The sequence below is a fragment of the Thermobia domestica genome, chromosome 15, assembly GCF_964235325.1.
Source record: "Thermobia domestica chromosome 15, izTheDome1.hap1.1, whole genome shotgun sequence".
Lineage (NCBI taxonomy): Eukaryota > Metazoa > Arthropoda > Insecta > Zygentoma > Lepismatidae > Thermobia > Thermobia domestica.
In genome coordinates, this window is record NC_137468.1 from 199,687,467 (window position 1) to 199,707,220 (window position 19,754).

At 35.5% G+C, this 19,754-nt stretch overlaps 1 protein-coding gene across 9 annotated transcripts in view; it reads right to left on the bottom strand.

The window, feature by feature from the left end:
* Positions 1-19,754, bottom strand: part of Pgant9 (polypeptide N-acetylgalactosaminyltransferase 9) — a 925,839-nt gene that overhangs the window by 484,529 nt on the left and 421,556 nt on the right. The window contains exon 1 of one of the 9 annotated variants that reach the window (XM_081741026.1): positions 19,453-19,582. The exons of 7 other annotated variants lie outside the window; for them this stretch is intronic. The gene's annotated coding sequence lies outside the window, so the exon portion shown is untranslated. Of the gene's footprint in view, positions 1-19,018; positions 19,401-19,452; positions 19,583-19,754 lie in introns of those variants that run through there. One more of the 9 variants, XM_081741021.1, reaches the window with a different exon arrangement.

The following is a 19,754-nucleotide window of genomic DNA, read 5'->3' on the forward strand; positions in this document are numbered from 1 at the left end:
GCCAGTTCGAGTTGTTCAAACTATGCGAAGAGAAAAGAAGTGTAACTACATTTTATCCTCCCCCAGCAAGGTAATACCCAAGACTCCTCGATCCATGATCAACATTTTTCGTAGTAGAATCGCAGATAATTTAATTATAACTAGGGCTAGAATGTATATAATTTTGACTTTTTTTTTATTTGGTAAGTAACAAAATAACAACATGGGACCGCGGTGGCTCAGTGGTAGAGCGTTCACCTCTGGTGCATAGGGTCCTTGGTTCGACCCCAGCTCGCGGCAAGTTAGCTTTGTGGTATACGTGGGTTTTCCCGAGGTTCTCCTCTTTCCTCCCACTCTCATCATTTCATTCATTTCTCATCATCACCGTCTCCTTTAGCCTAACCACCATAGGGCGTAAAACTTAAAGATTCCATTGGTTTTTCAAAATAACGACGTGTTGGTTTCGGACGTCGTCCATGTAATGAAAGAAATAACGCTCTTGACCTTCCATCCTAAAAGTATTTTTGGCATTTTTGCTGTTTTTGATGGACTGGATATTTTATTGCCTTTCTGAAGCTTTTTTGCACATTTTTCGAGCTTTTCAATTTTTCTTTTAAAAATAAGAACTCGGCTACAATTTCCCTATTGTTTCTGCACAAGTTGAGATAACATTCTCTATATGTAAAAAATGCACTACAGTTCAACAATGATCTCTCGTGTGAACCTATAATTTGTTCCGCTGTATCAAACATATTATAAAAGTATTGCATAGGTAGACCTATAATTTTGTGTTGCAAGGTGACGTACTTTAATTCAAACTTATTTTGATGTATTTGTAGTAAATTTTAGCTAAGTTATAATGAAAATAGCATATTTTAGTATAATATTTGACGTCATAGTATATTTTAAGGCTCTTTATACTGCATTTTCCACGACGTTTACGACAAGCCTTTTCTACGTGTTTTTTGTTTATCGTATTTTTTAAATGGCGAGTCGAAATTATAGGAAAGCTCTGAGCCCTAATTATAAAAAAGACTGCTATATCTGTGATGTGTAAATGCATACAGTCACTAAAAATTCATGAAATGGAAACCGCTGTGTTGCACACTTTATTCAGTACATGCATTGTTTGCGTTTCCGAAAACTTACGATTAATCGCTTAGTTTTGCGGCATAGTTGTTACGCCCATAGGTGGGGGATGATTGTAGATCGGTTTACATTTCACCAGAAGGTTGTGGTGAAAGGGAAATTGTTACAATAATCCCCCGCAGCTCCAAAGCCACTCTCGAGGCTATAGCTGTATTTTGTTTATTTATTTATTTTCTTTCCAACTCCACTTCCCCAGTTGTGTGATCGCCGAACCCAAATCCAGAAATATTTCCAAAAGATAATCACTATTGAGTTAGGTATTATTTTTTGTACTTTGATACAAGTACAATGTACTGACTCAAATTTGTATTGGGTACAGGTACTAGGAAAAAGCTAGCCAAAGTACCCAAGATAGGTACCGTACAGGCGCTGATCAAAGTGCCTAAGATACTATTCTAGGTACAAGATCCTATCCAATTATCTCCCATTCTGAAATAAAAGTGATAACAGAATTCGTCAAATTTTACAGAAAAAAGAATATACTTATTTATTCTACTTGTTTATATATTTTTTATTTATTGTAACAACACAATAGGCATTCTGCCTATTTACAGTGTTTATATATGGTAAACGAGATTATTTTTTTACACAAAAAATACATATTTTTTTACTGTTTCATTAATTCAGCTTATCAGGTTGCAAAGTGTATTCCTAAACACTCTTTCAGACATATTGAATAAGTCTATCACTTTACACTTTTCTTCAATATTGTTGTAGTAAGATCTCATTCTCCATAAAGAAGATCTATATACCTAGGTAGGATGTCAATACGTGCTTTCTTACAGTACATGGTACTACTATTGTTCAACCTCGTTTTAGACGTTGGAACTTGCAGAAATATACAGTTTATATTAGAAGTCAATTCTATGCAATCGATTTTATTATTTAATGTTTTATACAGAAAACTTAAATCATTATCAAACCTACGTTGCTCTAATGTCAGTATATTGAAATTGTTTGCTAGTTCTACGTATGATATATGCGAGGTATAATCCAGTTTTATATATATATATATATATATATATAGTTTCAAAAACTTGCACTGTACTCTTTCAATCATTTGAGTATATTTTGCATTATGAGGAGACCAAATAACAGAAGCGTATTCTAGTTGGGGTTTTATATAGGAATAATATATAATTTCAAAATTGTCATGTGGCTAAGGAAGTCTTTACTTATACGATTTGTGTAAGTAATAGTTTCAAATGTATATATGTGTTATTGTTAATTTTATTTCCTTGAAGTACAAATGACTTACACAATTCAAACAAAAAAAGTCAATCTATGCTTAGCTTCTTAAAAAGTAACACATTGTGGAAATCTCCGGAATGGCGTCAAATTTCATCCTTCTGGAATGTCAAGTTTGAAAAACTGGAATGTCAAACGAAGTGACAATTCTTCCGAAGTTTCACTAAATGGGTGTCAATTTGCACTAAACAAAAGTTCAAAAGAACTTGTTTTGTGTGAGAGGAATAACCTTCCGAAGTTTGTCGTATAGATCTAGTAAGAACCCGTATATTAATTTAGCTTCCTTCAAGTATAAATGCAATAGAAATAAGACAGTTCTAAGGGGCAAAATATGCTACACTAAACAACAAAAACATTTAAGTCATTAGGTGAATAGTGGTAGAAACACATACATGCAAACATACATATGTTTTTGAAATTCGTAAGAAACGTTCACTATGCAATACAATATTAATAAGTTTAAAGTGTTCCTATCTTTCTCCATATTTCTTTTCTTAAGCTTCATAACACCTTAAAAACAATTTAATAAATTACATGTACATGTATAGAGTGTTACAATACCAACGCGAAAAACCTTTGGGCAAGGGCCCCGATTTCTCTGTAAATTTGCGGGGGGGGGGGCATTTATATGTAGAAGGTATATATATATATATGAAGATTTTAAGACAAATTGCACTCAAATTATGCCAAATATTATATATTCATAAATACAATAGAGGCCCACATGAGTTTTGGGGGCCCGGGCCCCCCAGGATCGGCGCCCTTGCCTTTGGAGGCTTATTACGGTAACCAAAACAAGAAAAACGTCCCGCAAAGAATACTCAAATCCCTTGCGCACACAATGCGGAGTTCTGAAAGTTTTTTTTTCTTTCTTTTTAACAGAAAAGATATGACCGACGGTGATTTATGAAACTGCACTGTCTACGATGGATAGTTTTTGAAAATATAATTAGGCCTGTAAAGTTTACTTTCCGACACATTCGACATCTTATAACTCCGAAACTAGTTTCACTAAACAAAAGTTCAGAAAGGATTTTTCATGTGTCCGGAATAACATCCCGAAAATTGTTATATAGGTTTTGTTACACCCTGTAGACCTATAATATTGTCGGTGTTAAAGAAAAAGTCATTAACTGCAATTTTTGTTGATTTTAAGTTATTTGTTATATTGGATAATTTTCAGTATAAACTTCATGTTGATCATCGAGATTTGCTAATAGTTGGAGGTTGAAACAGATGTAGTTGATTACGTCTTCAACATGAAGTTTATGCTAAAAATGATCCAATATAAGAAATAACTTAAAATCACAAAATTACAGTTAATGACTTTTTCCTTAAGGTCGACGATATTACTAATTTAGCTTCCTTCAAGTACAAGTCACATTGAAGTGAGGTAATTCTAACAAAATAAGCAACATATGCTATATTAGAACCAAACAACAATAACATTAAATCATTACGTTAACAATATGACAAACACATACACGTAACCAGTAAGGTTCTTGAAATTAGTCTACAGAAAACGTTTACTATGCAATGCAGTAAGAATAATTACGCACGTACGTATCAACATTTTTTTTTTTTTTTTTAAATAAGGATTTCTTATCTTTCTGTATATTTAGTTTTCTAAGCACTATAATACTTCAGGGAGAACTTACATGATACAAGGGTAAGTCATAAGTCTTGTAATATTCTGGTACACGATAATTTGAATACTTTATTTGAAAATAATATTCTCAACAGGTCGGGTCGAGCCAAGGTACAAGCCGACCTGACCAGTGTCCCGAGATGGTCTGAGCTGACCCGTTTGAGAACACTATTTGAAAAAGAAAAAACTAATAAGCGTTTCTTTTCTACAAAGTGGGTTTCGGATTTAGATTTGCAGCAGCAAAATCATTATCACCACAATTTCCTCTGGTGGATAGAATTGGAACTAATTTGCATCCTTACACATCCTTCTGCATGTTCCCAACTATACTCCTACCAAGTTTTGTTCCATTACAACTTCTGGTAATTCCTCCAGAACCTTAAAAGCAATGATACTTTATGTGGAAAACAAGCCAATGTTTCTAACGAGGGAGGCATCTTTAGGTCAAGGTTTGCGAAATAGATATTTGAGCGTCTTTCGATAGAGTGATAGTCGTTTGATTCGTGTTCGCGTTGTCGTGAACTGAAATTCAACCCAATTCCACACAAAATTACTAAACGTTAAGTATTTCTAAATGTAATCTTCTTAAAACAATGCAAGTAATCAAAACGAAACTTACCCAACGTTACAAAGACTAAAAGCGATATCGAAAACCAGAATCAGAAATGAAATGAAATGAAATTTTGAGTTTTACGTCCCACGGTTATGCCAGTTAGGCTAAAGGAGACGGTGATAATGAGTAATGAATGAAATGGTGGAATGAAGAAAGTGGGAGGAAACGGAAGAAGTACGAGAAAACCCACGCACACGGTGTTTGTCCACCACAAAGTTCACTTGGCGGGAGCAGGGTTTGAACCCGAGACCCCTAGCACCAGAGGTGAACGCTCTACCACTGAGCCACCGCGGAAACCAGAATCAGTGTTGCTCAGAATATAAATAAATAAAAAGAATGAATGGCACTATTGGCTCATTATTGTGTACTTAGAAAGTACTAACATCCATAATAAACCACTCCATTTTAATGGCAATCGTTGATAATTTCGGAACATATACATGGTAGCAGATCACCATGATGTATCTAAGAAATAGGAGCTAGAGGTAGAAGAGGCAAAGTTAGGAATTTGCTATTAAATGCTCTAATCTTGTTGTAATTATGCAGAAACGTACGTAGGGGGTGGGTCCTGGGGGTCCGGACCCCCCGAAATTTCGACTTTTGTGTAAATTTGGCCTAATTTTAGAGGCAATTTTAGGAATTTTAATATAAAATATCCTCACATTGAATTTGGACCTCCCGAAATAAATTCCCGCGTACGCTACTGTAATTATGCAGCATTCAATTACGGTATATAATTTTATCATGAAACCACAGCCGTGGATGCATCCTGGTGATTTTTCGTCATGTACATATTTCACTTTATCACAGCATAGCCCTTTATGCCAGTGTTCATAAAAGATTTTAACTAAAAGGAAATCATTCAAAAAGTAGACTATACTGAGACTTTCTGATAACACGTCCCGCCATTGATATGCACCTACATAAATTTTGTAGAGTCGGCTCCGTTGTTTGGTAGTGGTAACTGTGGCTGGTGTTAGGTAGAATAGACTGTGTATTACTGCAGTGTTACGTATAAAACTGTGGGTTATTATATTTATGCCTGTAAATTTCTGCATTAGGGTTAATTCGAAGTTTCTATTCTTTTCTTTTCTTTTATTTTTTTTAATTTTTTTTTTAGCCCCTTAAAGTTCGAATTAAATAGAATGTACTTTGTTATCTGTATTTTGTAGCAAGGAGCTCACATTATATAGATCTATATATTTGTGTAATTTCTTCATTCGGCGGGAAATACTGACGTGAAATTTCATGTCTTTGAACGGAGAATTTGGGTTCACGAATCTGGTAACACCCAAGGTTATTGCTTCCACAGTTGCCATCAGAGCGAACCGAAGCTCTTTGAAAAATTACTTTTGTTTTAAGCTTGTCAGTGGCAATTTTTGTCTAAATACAAAAGAACCTGATTGGGAAGAAACGAAAGCCACTATATGAAGAGAGCGACCAACATAAGAATAAATTATATAATGTATATAGGGTGAACCTGAAAGATGTGCACAAGCTCAGGGAGGTGATTCGTGACATCAAAAGAAGACAAAAACTTGCCTCTTGGATATTGTCGAATTCCGTGCCGTGTGAGAGTGACAAGGGTGCCAACTTGGAATCAGAACTCGAATCCTGACAATTGCAAAGGAACAGAAAGATGTACACATACTTTGGGAGATTTTTGGTGACACCAAAAGGATACAAAAAGTCCTCTTGCATATTCTCGAATTCCACGTCATGTACGAGTGACAGGGGTGCCAACTTGGAATCAAAGTCGAATCCTGACAATTGGAACGGAATAGAAAGATGTGTACAGCGTACACGACGCGAAATTCGACAACATGCAACAGAACTTTGTGTCTTCTTTTAATGTCACGAATAACCTCCCGAAGTATGTGTACATCTTTCTGATACGTTCCAATTGTCACGATTCGATTTTCGATTCCATATTGGTACCCACCCCTATCACTCTTACACGACGCAGAATTCGAGAACATGCAAAAGGATTTTTTATCTTCTTTTGATGTCATGAATCACCTTTCGGAGTTTCTGCACATATTTCAGGTTCACCCTGTATATATTATTAGAATAGATTTATAAAATAAAAAGTATAAAAGAAATATATATTATTAGGATATATACACACACAATATTATCTTTCCATGTTCTCTCATCTCCATTGTTGCAGAATGAACATTTTTTTCTTACTTTGTACTTGCTTCTGCGCTCATGTAGATACATTTCTACTTTCTTCCGCGGCTTTGTTGGGGACTTCACTGCTCTTGAAATGCACACGTCAAAAATTATCACAGCTGTTAACACAATACACAAAATCACGCTGTTTTTCTTTGCCAGCAGACGTCGCTTGTGGATCTTCCCATGCGAACTATTTTATTGTATCCCTCCGAGTTCAACTGTGGGTGGGGCTTAGGGCCTGTCGAACTTTAAGCACAAGGTGTCGCTACAGTGCAGAGCAATTTTAACCTATTACAAGGGTTTTGTTTTCCACGTACAGTATCAATATATCGAAACTTAGTTTAGAAGTTATATTGCGAATGTGAAGTGCAAAGAACAATGCACAATTCCTTCAAAACGGTTTTCCATTAGCATGTAGGGTTCTGGAGATAATTGCATGTGAAAATGACGTTTTTCCCCCATATTTATACCTAATTTACTCATTAAAAACGATTGTTTTTAAATTTTTGTTCTGAAGGATTTGTGCCGACATGTTTTGTGAAGAATATAAAAAAAACTCGACAGTTCTATCTTTAGTCATAACTGAAAAATCTGTTCAAAACGGAAGGTCTGTACTGCGCGTTTTTCGGGAGGTATGAAGTCCTCTTAAGATGGATCTTCCAGAAATACGAATACAAAGTAGAAACTGGATGGAGTTGGCTAAGGATAGAAGTCAATGGAGAGCTTTTGTGAACGCAACATTGAACCTCCGGGTTTCATAGGCCATAGGATGAGTTAGTTAAGAGATCATGAAGATTCAGCGTCGGAGATCAGTTTCCGTCTCTGACTTTACTTCCTCTTTTGTAACCGGAAGTTATAAATCTATGCTTGCAGTTTCAGTATTAAATTTGAATTATTTCAGGGGTCTACCGTTGTTGTTACTGCTGTTACGGTTGCCTTTTGGTTCCAACAGACCACTTCTGGTTTGTTTTGAAGGTTCTAAATATAGTAAAACCTGTCTTCAACGGACCCTTTATTAAACAGAAACTTTTGTTAAACGGAAATATGTCACGGTCCCATTAATTTACTCTTGAAAATCGTGTTAACTTTCCTTCGTTAAATGGACACTGTATTACGCGGAAAACAGAAGTCAAAAAAAGCCCCTTAACGAAAAAGCTCAATTCCGGAGTGCAACATTTAGAAACTGTTTAGACATCCTATGAGAGGTTAAATATACATATATTTTTTTAGCAAAACAGAGTGATATGCAAACCGGAGCAGACACAACGGATATACATGCTTTAGTTTAGGATTACAGAAAAAGTCTGACAGGAGAAGAGGTGGACGAAGAAGAGAAATAAGGTACTGAGTTGGAAGATGAGTGTAGGCTAACGACTTATCGAGATTCTATCAAAAGTTTAAAGGAACTCCAACATTTGCCTTACATCGAAATGACACTAATATGCTTCGTATGGTTTCTCAGGCTACGTCCCTCTGGAAAATTTAGCAGAGAAGCACCGATGTGTACAGAAAACTCTCCTTGACTATTGAAAGGATTAATTTAATGTTTATACAATATTTGTTGTGTTCAATGTAAGTTTTACGTGCAGTAATTCGTAGTACAAATAAATACTGGAAACTGAGTAAGATGCCAGTCCATTATATGCATTTTTTTCTTTTCTTTTGCATAAGTTTACCTTCATTAACCGGAAACATATCTTTAACGGACTTATACGAATCTCGTTCGATTCCGCTAAAGACAGATTTTACTGTACTGCTTTTACATCTGAAACATGCAACTTCGTATATCTCGATATAGCATCCAAGCTTGAATCAATTACGGATAGCAGTTATATGGTATGAGCTACAGCCCTAGTATGTATTAAGAGCCTTAACCTGAAATAATCCACCCGCTACTGCAAAGCACCTTGAAGTAAAAGTTTATTGCGAAAGCACTATTCAGGTCTGACCTTCTGAATGTAATTTAAGTATACATTCCACATTCACGGCCGGGGAAAACAAGATAATGATGCCGTTCTGTAAATAAAATGAAACCTGGTGAAAAAGGGGGGAAAAAATACAAAGGTAGTAATGGATCTTCTGCTTCGTAGTTTAATTTTCTTTCTTTTTCTCTCTCATTGATGTGAATTGCTACATCAATTTCGTTTTGACTTTTTTTTTCGACTAATGATTGAAGGACATTAAACGACCCTTCAAAATCTGAAGACTGATTATGGTAATTGTTAGTCTTCAGGTTAAGGTCTGTGATATTAATGCCCCGTTCCTACTGAATACATACAAAATAAGAGGATGAACTACACAACACAAGCTGAATTTTATTCTTTCCAGTGATTTTAGTACACACAGATTGATGTAAAGAAGAGAGACTTTGGAGACGCGGTGGTCCAGTGGTACAGAATTCACTTCTGGTGCATGTCGATCCGAACTTGCGCCAAACACCGTTGAGCTTTGTGTGGACAAACACCGTATGCGTGAGTTCTCCCACTTCATTCATTTCTCATCATGACCGTCTTCTTTAGCCTAGCCAGCATAACTGTCGGACGTAAAACTTACAAATTTCATTTCATTTTTTCAAGAGAGATTCTATTCACGTTTAATATTCGACTGGGATTTTACCTTTAGTGTGTAGCGTAGTGTGTAACTAGTGTAGTGTAGTGTGTAGCATCACTGTTAGAAGAAATGATACAAGCTACTGCTTAACAGTGAATATTCTTCATATACTGTACGGTATATAAATAAGATTTAAAAAAAAACTATCAACTGCATTACAATGAAACGAACGACATATTTCTAGCGCCATAAGATTCGTTTTTCTCGAAAACTACGCATCGGAATATACTTGAAGCTTGAAGCATGTAATTTTGTTCGGGCTCATATAATCTATTATTTATTAATATATGATTTATAACATTATAGTCATTCAGGGGATGACCGACAGTTGAGGAATACGGACACTTTTAAGCTTAAAGCGCTGTCAATTCTTTCTGGAAGTGAAGGAGTTGGCGTATCAGTACTACGTGAAACTGTGGGATGTATGGAATGTATATTTGTAAAAGTTTAAAAATGATTACAATATTTTGACGAGAAGGGTCTAAAAATATGAGGTAAGGTGAGAGAGATATGTGAAAAGTCAAGGGTCATTGTAAAATTTAAGTATGTTTTGTTAAGCTCTTGTTTAGAAGTAAAAGTTGTATTGTTCAGCACTCATGGTGGACAACATACAGCTGAAAGTTGTGCAATTACAGGTAGTTGGTTCATAGGTGTACAGTGTTTCTAACTTGCAAAAAATATAGTTAAGTGCAACATATACATTCGGGGTACTTTCGACACACATTTGGGGCACTTTTGACAGATGCTTTTTCCACCCTTTCGTTGTGATTTTTAATAACTATGTATCAAAAATACTACATTAGTGTTAACATATAGAAAATAAAATATTTGTATCATTTTTTCCATTGCATGAGATGCTCCTGGAATTTGAACAAAATGTCAGTAGCTATAGAGGCCGTAAAAAATACAGTGCTACATGGAGTTTTAAATTTATGTATGATCAGTGTTTTCTTTTTTATTGAATGTAGTATGTACTAATAATCAGATACAGTACATTACATTCACAATTAATTATACTGTCAGTGATATATTGTGTTCATTGGGCAAAACACTCCAAACAATAAAGATTCATCTTAGATGGAGAAATGGTTATCCTTCGTTTTTCATTATCATTTGGGTATGAAACAAACGGCTGCGATATATACAACCCCTGTATACACTTATGTTGTGTTGGAATATATAACTCGTAAGTAGAGACCGGGTGTTTAGGTACTAAAATCCTGGAAAATAGGCGGGCAAATAGATACTTAAAATTTAAAAAGTAGTCAGTAAAATAGGCACAAAAATGTATCTTGAAATAATGAAGATAAATATTCAATACAATTAAAAAATAAATTCAAGTCATAGATAATGTTCAAAAGAATATAGAAACATATCTGTTTGTTAATATCTTCTTTAACCGTATATATAAAATAGGGATGGCCATTTCCGGAAAAAGAGTTTTCCGGTTTCCGGAAATCACATTTTCCGTTTTCCGTTTTTCCGGAAAATTTTCCGTTTTCCGATTTTCCGGAAAATTTTCCGTTTCCGTTTTTCCGGAAAATTTTCCGTTTTCCGATTTTCCGGAAAATTTTCCGTTTCCGTTTTTCCGGAAAATTTTCCGTTTCCGTTTTTCCGGAAAATTTTCCGTTTCCGTTTTTCCGGAAAATTTTCCGTCTTCCGATTTTCCGGAAAATTTTCCGTTTTCGATTTTCCGAAAAATTTTCCGTCCCGATTTTCCGGAAAATTTTCCGTTTCCGTTTTTCCGGAAAATTTTCCGTCTTCCGATTTTCCGGAAAATTTTCCGTTTCCGTTTTTCCGGAAAATTTTCCGTCTTTCTAATTTTCCAGTTTCGGGAAGAATTATATTCCGTTTTCCGTTTTCCCTGAAAATGTAGTCATCCCTAGTCTGTAGGAAGTTTAACCTTTTAAAGAGTTCTGGTATATTTATATACCATGGCGTACTACATATCGTCTTTGACCGCTTATTTAGGTTCTATAACAGGTATTTAAGCCGGGATTTTTTTATTTTTCAAGTCAAGGATGGACCAAAGAACACCGCAGATGCGTTTTGGAACCGGATAGTCAACTTGGCGGCGCCAAGTGGTGCGAAGGGACGTGACTTTTTTCTTAAGGCAAATTTCAAAACTTTTTCACGCCTTTAGTTTTCAAGATATCAGATTGAAACTTGCATAAGGATTATGTGTAGACCTACCTTTGGGTATTTATCAATTTTTTTACATCCGTACGTGAAACCGGGGACGGGCCCGAGAGGCGCAAGTGTTACGAAGGGGTGATTTTTTCAGAAAAATTCCGTTTTTTTTTTCGATTTTCCGGTTAAGGTTTATGATACCGACACGTGGTACCGTTGGTAAGTATGCTCTATCGTGAGAAAAATGAGGTATGAACCATGATCCTACGATAAATAGTAAGGAAGCAGTAGCTGTTTGAGTGACAGTCTAAAATTTTGGACATCCTTAAAGGGTTAAATTTCTTGCAATCTGACGTCTTTGTTACATTTCTATCTGATAATTCATTGTTAAGAGCTCTTCTTTGTTCTATCAATCTCTCAAGCATTTCATGTATGCTGTTCCACCGAGTTTTAACTTGCTGTATAAGGAAATGTACTTCCAATCCTAATAACCTTTACTGTTTTTCCAGTTCTGACGTTGCCAACGTACTATATTTAAAGTGGGAAACAATCCGACTAACAACACTTAACATTTTCTCGATTTTCTCTATTGCAAGTCCCTTAATTATAGAGAATTTAGGGTCTGAGCAAAACAACATATGCTTGCATACGGAAGTTCTCGTACCGCACTTGTGATATTACTAGCATTGTCATAGACAATTGCATGTATTTTATCTAAAATATTCCACTACTCTGCAACATGGGCTAAGTGCTGAGTTAGGTTTACCGTTGTGTGCCTCACTTCTATTTCAATTATTTGAAGGACTGAACTTATTGAACTTAGATGGAAGCATATAGTGGGTTGTGATTGTAATATAACTTTCCGTAGCCTGCGAAGCCCAGCTATCTGTTGTCAAATCAATCGATTCCACAGCCACACTTCTCCTTAGAAAACAAGGCCTCAATACGGCGAGTTACAGTTTGCCTGGATGGTGAGTGGTAACTTGGTTCTACTTCATTCATAAATTCAAGAAACCGAATTGCTTCAACGAAAGACAAAGGAAGAAGAATCCTTTGGAGGAATCCTTTGGTACCGTATTACTTATTTTACTATCAAGCACCTCTGCTCTTGCGGAAGAACAAGGTTTAGGGTCTCTGAGATCAGACAAAATTCTTTTCGTTTCTTACGTACTACTATGTTCCCTTATTTGTAAAACATTTTTTCTGGGATCTTTCTGTTACTTTAGATGCATTTGAGCGTGCGCCAGGTGAAGCGATAATCTGAGATATAGAAGTAGCAGCACCTAGATTATCATCTACGTTTATGAAATAATAATAATAATAATAATAATAATAATAATAATAATAATAATAATAATAATAATAATAATAATAATAATAAAAATACATTGATTGCATTAGGAGTTCACAATTTAGTAACAAAACATGAATGTAGAATAATAAGTAGAGCAATCCACATTATGCTTTATTTTTTTCCAAATTATGCTTTATTATGCTTTATTATTAATTTCAATCATTGTTTTACATCAATCGTGTATAACGTATAATATTTACTATACATTAAATGTTCTAAATATCTTGATCTATTTATTAATATTTTATGCAACCAGTTTCTTTCATATTTAATGAACTTTCTACCTAATGCACTGTAAAGAGAGGCTTTACTCGAGTCAGTTTTTTTTTTTTTTTTTTAATCACTTGTGTGCGCCTTAGAGATGCATATATACAGAAAGGGAAAGTAAAAGATGCCACCAATAAGTACAGAAAGTGCTCAACTTCAAGAGGTACACATAACATTATAGTGTGGAGTTCTTGTGTACTATTCATTGTTGGTGGAAGTTTTCTTCTTTTGGTCCTTTATTCTTTTCTCCACGTCAAAAGATTAGACCAAAAAGTTTACAAAAATAAAAATAAGCTTTTCATTGTTGCATTGATATTTTCTCAATGATTTTGCACTGTAAATATTGTTTCTTAAAAATATTAATACAATATGTTAAACTTGAAGTTAAAGAGATTTTTTAAAGAATTGTGATATATCTTTTAAATTATGTTTTATGCTTTATTTTCTAAAATTATGCTTTTAAAATTAGTTTCTTCTGGACCCTTAGACAGCCACAACCATGTTCAAGGTACCAACCATATGTGTAAATAGTTATTATGTTTTTTATGCTTTTGTATGCTTTTGGGTTGCTCTAATAATAAGTAAAACTTTCAAATGCATACAGAATCACAGATAGTAAGTCAGCATTGAGAACTGAATTGATGTATCGATAACTAGGTGGAATCGTCCTTCAGTTTAAGAGAAAGTAGCGGAAAAAGTTACGAAGAGAATTATGTGGAATAGATCATTATATGAATAGCTGGCGCTAGTTTCAAGTAGTGATACATACTATGGTATTTATCTCAATAGTACCGGTATTTGGAATTTGTGACGCTTATAGTTGCAAGATGGTAACACTAGGGTAAAGTGTAAAATTGAATTACATCAGTAGAATTGAATTTGTCTTAGGGTTAAAAAGTCTATGGCACAGGTCGGATGTAACTGAGTACAGTATAATAAACTTACAGAAAAAAAAAAACATCGGGACGATAGAGTGCTCGAATCGAACATCGGCCTTCTGAATGTTAATCCGATGTTCTAACGCCTGAGCTCAGTTGGAATACGTAGTGTACTCCCGCGAATACTACTGCGTGTGGATTCTATAGAATCAATCTAGGGCGTCAATTTCTCTGTAACTTTGGGGATCCATTCAGATGCAGAAGGTATATATGGGGGTTTTAAGACAAACTGAATTCAAATTGTGCAAAATATTGTATATTTATAAATAGAATGCGGGGTCCACATGAACTTTGAGGTGGCTGCCCCCGGCCCCCCAGGATCTGTGACCTTGACAGATCACCGTGATCACGATAAGCAATGAAGAAATGGTTGGAATATAAACATACCAGTTGTATTAATAACACACTGCCAGCTCTACTGCCAGAGTTCTGCCCTCAGGTACACGCATAATCGGGGATTCCCCGAAACACACGCATGATGGGAATTTCCCGGTGCAAACGATTGATCTGCAAGCCCTCACGCAAACAAAAAAAGAACATGATTAAGCAAGTGTACAAATAGATGTAGGAGGAAGGAATGTTTCGTCGCTGATTTACTCGATCTTTTCTCTCCTGTCCACTGTTAAGTTTGAGTTGCGTTTCTATAGCACTAGATGGTGAAGAGCATTGCCTCATTTACAGGTTGTTTTCGCGTAGCATTTTTCGTTATATTTCTTAATGTAAGACGACCAATGTCACTATTCCAAGTGAACATTTTCATTTTCCGGAAAATTTTCCGTCTTCCGTTTTCCGGAAAATTTCCGTTTCCGTTTTTCCGGAAAATTTTCCGCCTTCCGATTTTCCGGAAAATTTTCCGTTTCCGTTTTTCCGGAAAATTTTCCGCCTTCCGATTTTCCGGAAAATTTTCCGTCTTCCGTTTTTCCGGAAAATTTTCCGCCTTCCGATTTTCCGGAAAATTTTCCGTTTCCGTTTTTCCGGAAAATTTTCCGTTTCCGATTTTCCGGAAAATTTTCCGTTTTCCGATTTTCCGGAAAATTTTCCGTTTTCCGTTTTCAATTTTCCGGTTTCCGGAAAAAATATTTTCCGTTTTCCGTTTTTCCGGAAAATGTGGCCATCCCTAATATAAAAACGAAGTTTGACGTATTCTCTACAGCACTTTATCACTACATACAAGTCCAACTTTTATACACTTCTCAGTACACACAACAGTCCAAAGTTTTACAGCACTTATCAGTACGCATAGCAGTCCAAGGTTTTATCAAATCTTATCACTATAAACAACACTTTTAAATTTCACACAATCCTTTCGTGAAATATTAAATTATATATTTTCCTCAATAAAGTCTTATTTTGAAGAAAATGCATAGAATAGGCAACGTTAGGCACTAAAGCATTTAGGCAGGAATAGGCAAAATAAGCAAAATAAAATTTGTTTAAATTGAAACTATAACCAACCATATAAACTTAAACACATTATTTTTAATCATATCTTTAATATTAAAGAACAAGTATTTTGCCTAACATCCGGTCTCTACTCAAGATATGATGCTTTACCGGTACTTTTATAAAATGTCAACACTTCCAGTGTACCCCTACAAAATGTAATAAAGAAATAACGGCCACGTTTATTAAATATTCAATTTGAACTGAACAATCTACACAAAATTTGTAATCGACCAGTGAAAAAGGCACGTTTCTCACACTTGTGCTTTTAGAGATCTTATTCTCGAAAGGATTAGAGACAAACATATAAAACTAGCATTTTAATATATAGACTAGCTGAACCTGCGCTCTCTATAAAGGGACATGTACAGATGTTGTGAGGAATGAGAAGGAGATTTATGCTCATATGCGAATGACGCGCTGTGTAAACACAAGTGAAAGACGTATTGATTAAAAAAAACCAAGGGGTATCATAAAAGGGGAGATATTTTCGATTATATTTTCTCAATATCTCGCACCGTTTGCAAGATTTGAGCCTGCTTCCGGTTGGAGTTTCTAATTCATGTATGACCAGTGTTTTCTTTCTTCTTGCATGCAGTATGTAATAAGCAAATACATTACATACACAATTAAATATAATGTCAGTTATATATGGTGTTCATTGGGCAAAACACTCCAAAAATAAAGGTTTATCTTAGACTCGAGAAATGGTTATCCTTCCTTTTCCATTATTATTTGGCCATGAAACAAACGCCTGAGACATATACAACCCCTATATACCCAATGTGGTGTTGGAGTGTATAATGCGTAGGATGTGATGTTTTTTTTTTAATTTCAGCACTTCCAAAAAGTAAAAATGTAATAAAGAAATAGTGACAATGATTTTTAAATATTCAATTAAAACTGGACAATCTACATGAAATTTGCAATCGATCAGTGAAAACGTCATCTTTCTAGAGCCTGTAGTTTCCGAGATCTCATTCTCGAAAGGAATGACCACAAACATATAGACATCCACAACATATAGTTTAAAAGAACTCGGAAGATGGCAGCACAATTCATGTGCATTGATTTTAGAGAATACTTATTAAAATACAAAGGATTTGAACAATAATTTTAAAACATAAACTTTATGAAAATGATGTATTTAACTAATTTATTTAAAGTTCACACTCAAAATGTTATGTTTGTCTCTGTTAAACGTGAAATCACACAACCGTAAATGAAAGATTTGAAAGCCATAGTTATAGGTTGGAGCTCAGTCGCTTTTAATTGCTATTGTGGCATTTTAATAGATAGATAGTAGTAAATTATTCCCTGCTTCTAATCACTTTATTATTATTTTCTCCTCTCCAGCGCTTTTGTTTGTCGGTTAATATCAATCTTATTATATATATATCTGATGTTCTAAAAATGGCGCCCACGGACCACAGAGCTCTGTTCTACAGGCCAAAATAAAGCGAAAATGTTATGATGGTATGTCCTCCAGGGTCTCCTTTAGTCGCTATGGGGAATCAAAATTTCACAATGTGGCAACGTCGCAGATTAACTTGGAGCCATCAGCATTACTCTACGAATACAACAGGGAGTTGAATCGATTGCTACAGTAATAAGTGGTGCTAGTGTAAATCAATATCGAGTTGAGCTGCCATCTGGAAAGAATCGATATAACTATTTGATAAATTAGTAGATCTAATTTATGGTTCTTTATTTGCGACGTTGCCATATAGTGCAATTTCTCTCTCCAGACGAGGACTTGAAAGGTATATATATATTTTGCTTTATTTTGACTTGTAGAATAATGTTCGTGATCTGTGGGTGTCATTTCTAGAACACCCGATATTATATATACTCCAGTAGTTTAGTTATTATAGACACCTAAACTAAAGATAGAGCACTCAATTCCTATAAAATGGGTTGCTTTTCACGAAACATGCGTGATCAAATACACAACATATATACAATTAATAGTTCTATGTGTTACAGAATTAAATGCCAACATACAACAGTAACATTCGTGAATGGTATTAACATTATCAACTGTTTACGACTATCATGGTCTAACTCGAAAGACTGTCATCAGATCCTGATATAATTCAAATGGAACCTACGAGAAACTGAAAAAGAATAATCAAAATCCGTACATCTATGTCGAAATTATGCATGATCATGCAGAAAAATATGGTATGAACACTGTCAGAAGCTGAGAAGTTTCCCGACCTACGTATGTCCGAAAACTACTGTTAGATCCTCATGAAAGCGATACCAGACTATCAGGGGAAAAAATACTCTTTCAAATAATAAATAATGAAAATATGTATATTTATGTGGAAGTTATTCGTGAACATACGTATATGAAAGTCTGCTAATTACAGTTTTCATACTACACCCGTTGAGGTGGTTTATGATCCCTGATGAAATTTAAATCTCTAACTCTCCCTGACCACCGGAAACATTCAGCGCTCTCAGACAAAAGAGAACCATTAAAATAGGTACACCAATCACACATTTATTTGTATATAATGCAGCGTTATATAAACGAGTCGAACTGAGAATAATCACTATTTTTGAAGGTGAAAAATTGCGAATAATAACGGGTAACGATACGGTGATCATATGTTTATATATAGGCTTACCAGACGTTCCGGTTTGACCGGGACAATCTCGGTTTTGAAGGCTTGTCCCGCTCAGTCAGGCGAGAAATTTAGTTTCTAGTCGCGAATTTATTCGCGCTTTTTCCATAGAGAAATTCAATGGGAAAGTCAACAGTGAGAGGACTAATGTTCTGCTGAACAGTAAATTTTGAGACTAAAATACCTCACACTGATCTCTGCATTATTATTATTACTATACATCAAAATAATATCTTTGTGCATACTAATATTTATGCAGTGTAAATTGTTTGAATCCTGGGTCTTATATTACAATTGTTAAAAATGTGTACTATGAATATTCATTGTGCATGTGTCTTGTTAAGTTGAGAACATGTTACGAGGATTTCTGGTAAAATATTGGCATTAACAATGTCTCGGTTTGGAGCTTCAGAAATCTGGCAAATCCATCTAACAATCTTTCAGTCTTACGTCCCGCGATTCTACCATGTAGGCTAATGGTCGCTATTGAGTTACAAAAATGAATGATTATTAAATAATTAGTAGATTGAGAGTGTGGGAGGAAATTGTAGAAACGAGAAAATCCATGGATACATATCACAAACTTAGATGGGCTGGGAATGAGCCAGGGACCCCTTGCATCGGAGATAAGTGTCCAACCACTAAGCCACCATGATCTCATACATCACCTAGAAAGTCGACATCTAGAGAGACTTTTTTTGTGGATTGTAGTTATGGAACCTAGAACAACTCACACTCGAAAAATGATAAAAAGAGTGACATCTCCAAACGACAGTCCCAGACACACGCACAAACTTCGTTAAAATCCTAAAGTAAAGCACTACTTACCTAACTTATCAGAACTCTCGACTGCAACAGAATCATGACCGATAAAATCCTGTTAAAAACTGTTATCACTTGTGCTAATGACGCGTTGTCGCCTTGCGCACGAAATATCACTTTTCTTCTTCAAAGCTTGCTAATTCACATCACAAACACATGCACAGACACATACACACACACACGCACATGCACACGGAGGAGGAAGAAAGAGCACTACGTCAAATGTGATTACTGTGCAACCTTCACACTCAGCATGTGTCACAAAAGGTAACATAAAAAAGAAAAATACTGTATCAACACTTGGCCTGCAACACGCGAAATGACACGAAGAAGCAGAAGCTCCAACCCAACCGGTACACAACACGCCAGAGAATGGCGAAGGCCGTCCATCCAGCAAAGAAGATGCAACTTGTAACCGCATAGGTGGTTTGGTTGCTTACCTCATAAGTCGCGTCCCACTGACCCGAATACCTCTCAAAGCCACAGGAAGAACAGAGATTGTCCACGGAAGATGGGAAGAGGGCCTTCTTCATTCTGGCCTCTGTGACCCGTTCTCTCATCCCTTCATTGCCAATGGAGGGGCAGATGAAGAAATCATCTATTTGGAAACCGTACATTCACCTTCTTTTCACTTTTGTTCAGAGGTTTTGGTGATTGTGAGGAAGTAGCAGCTAACGGAACAAACGAACTTTCCACTTTGCAAATCAAACAAGCCTCTCATTTTATTTTGTAAGCAAAGTTA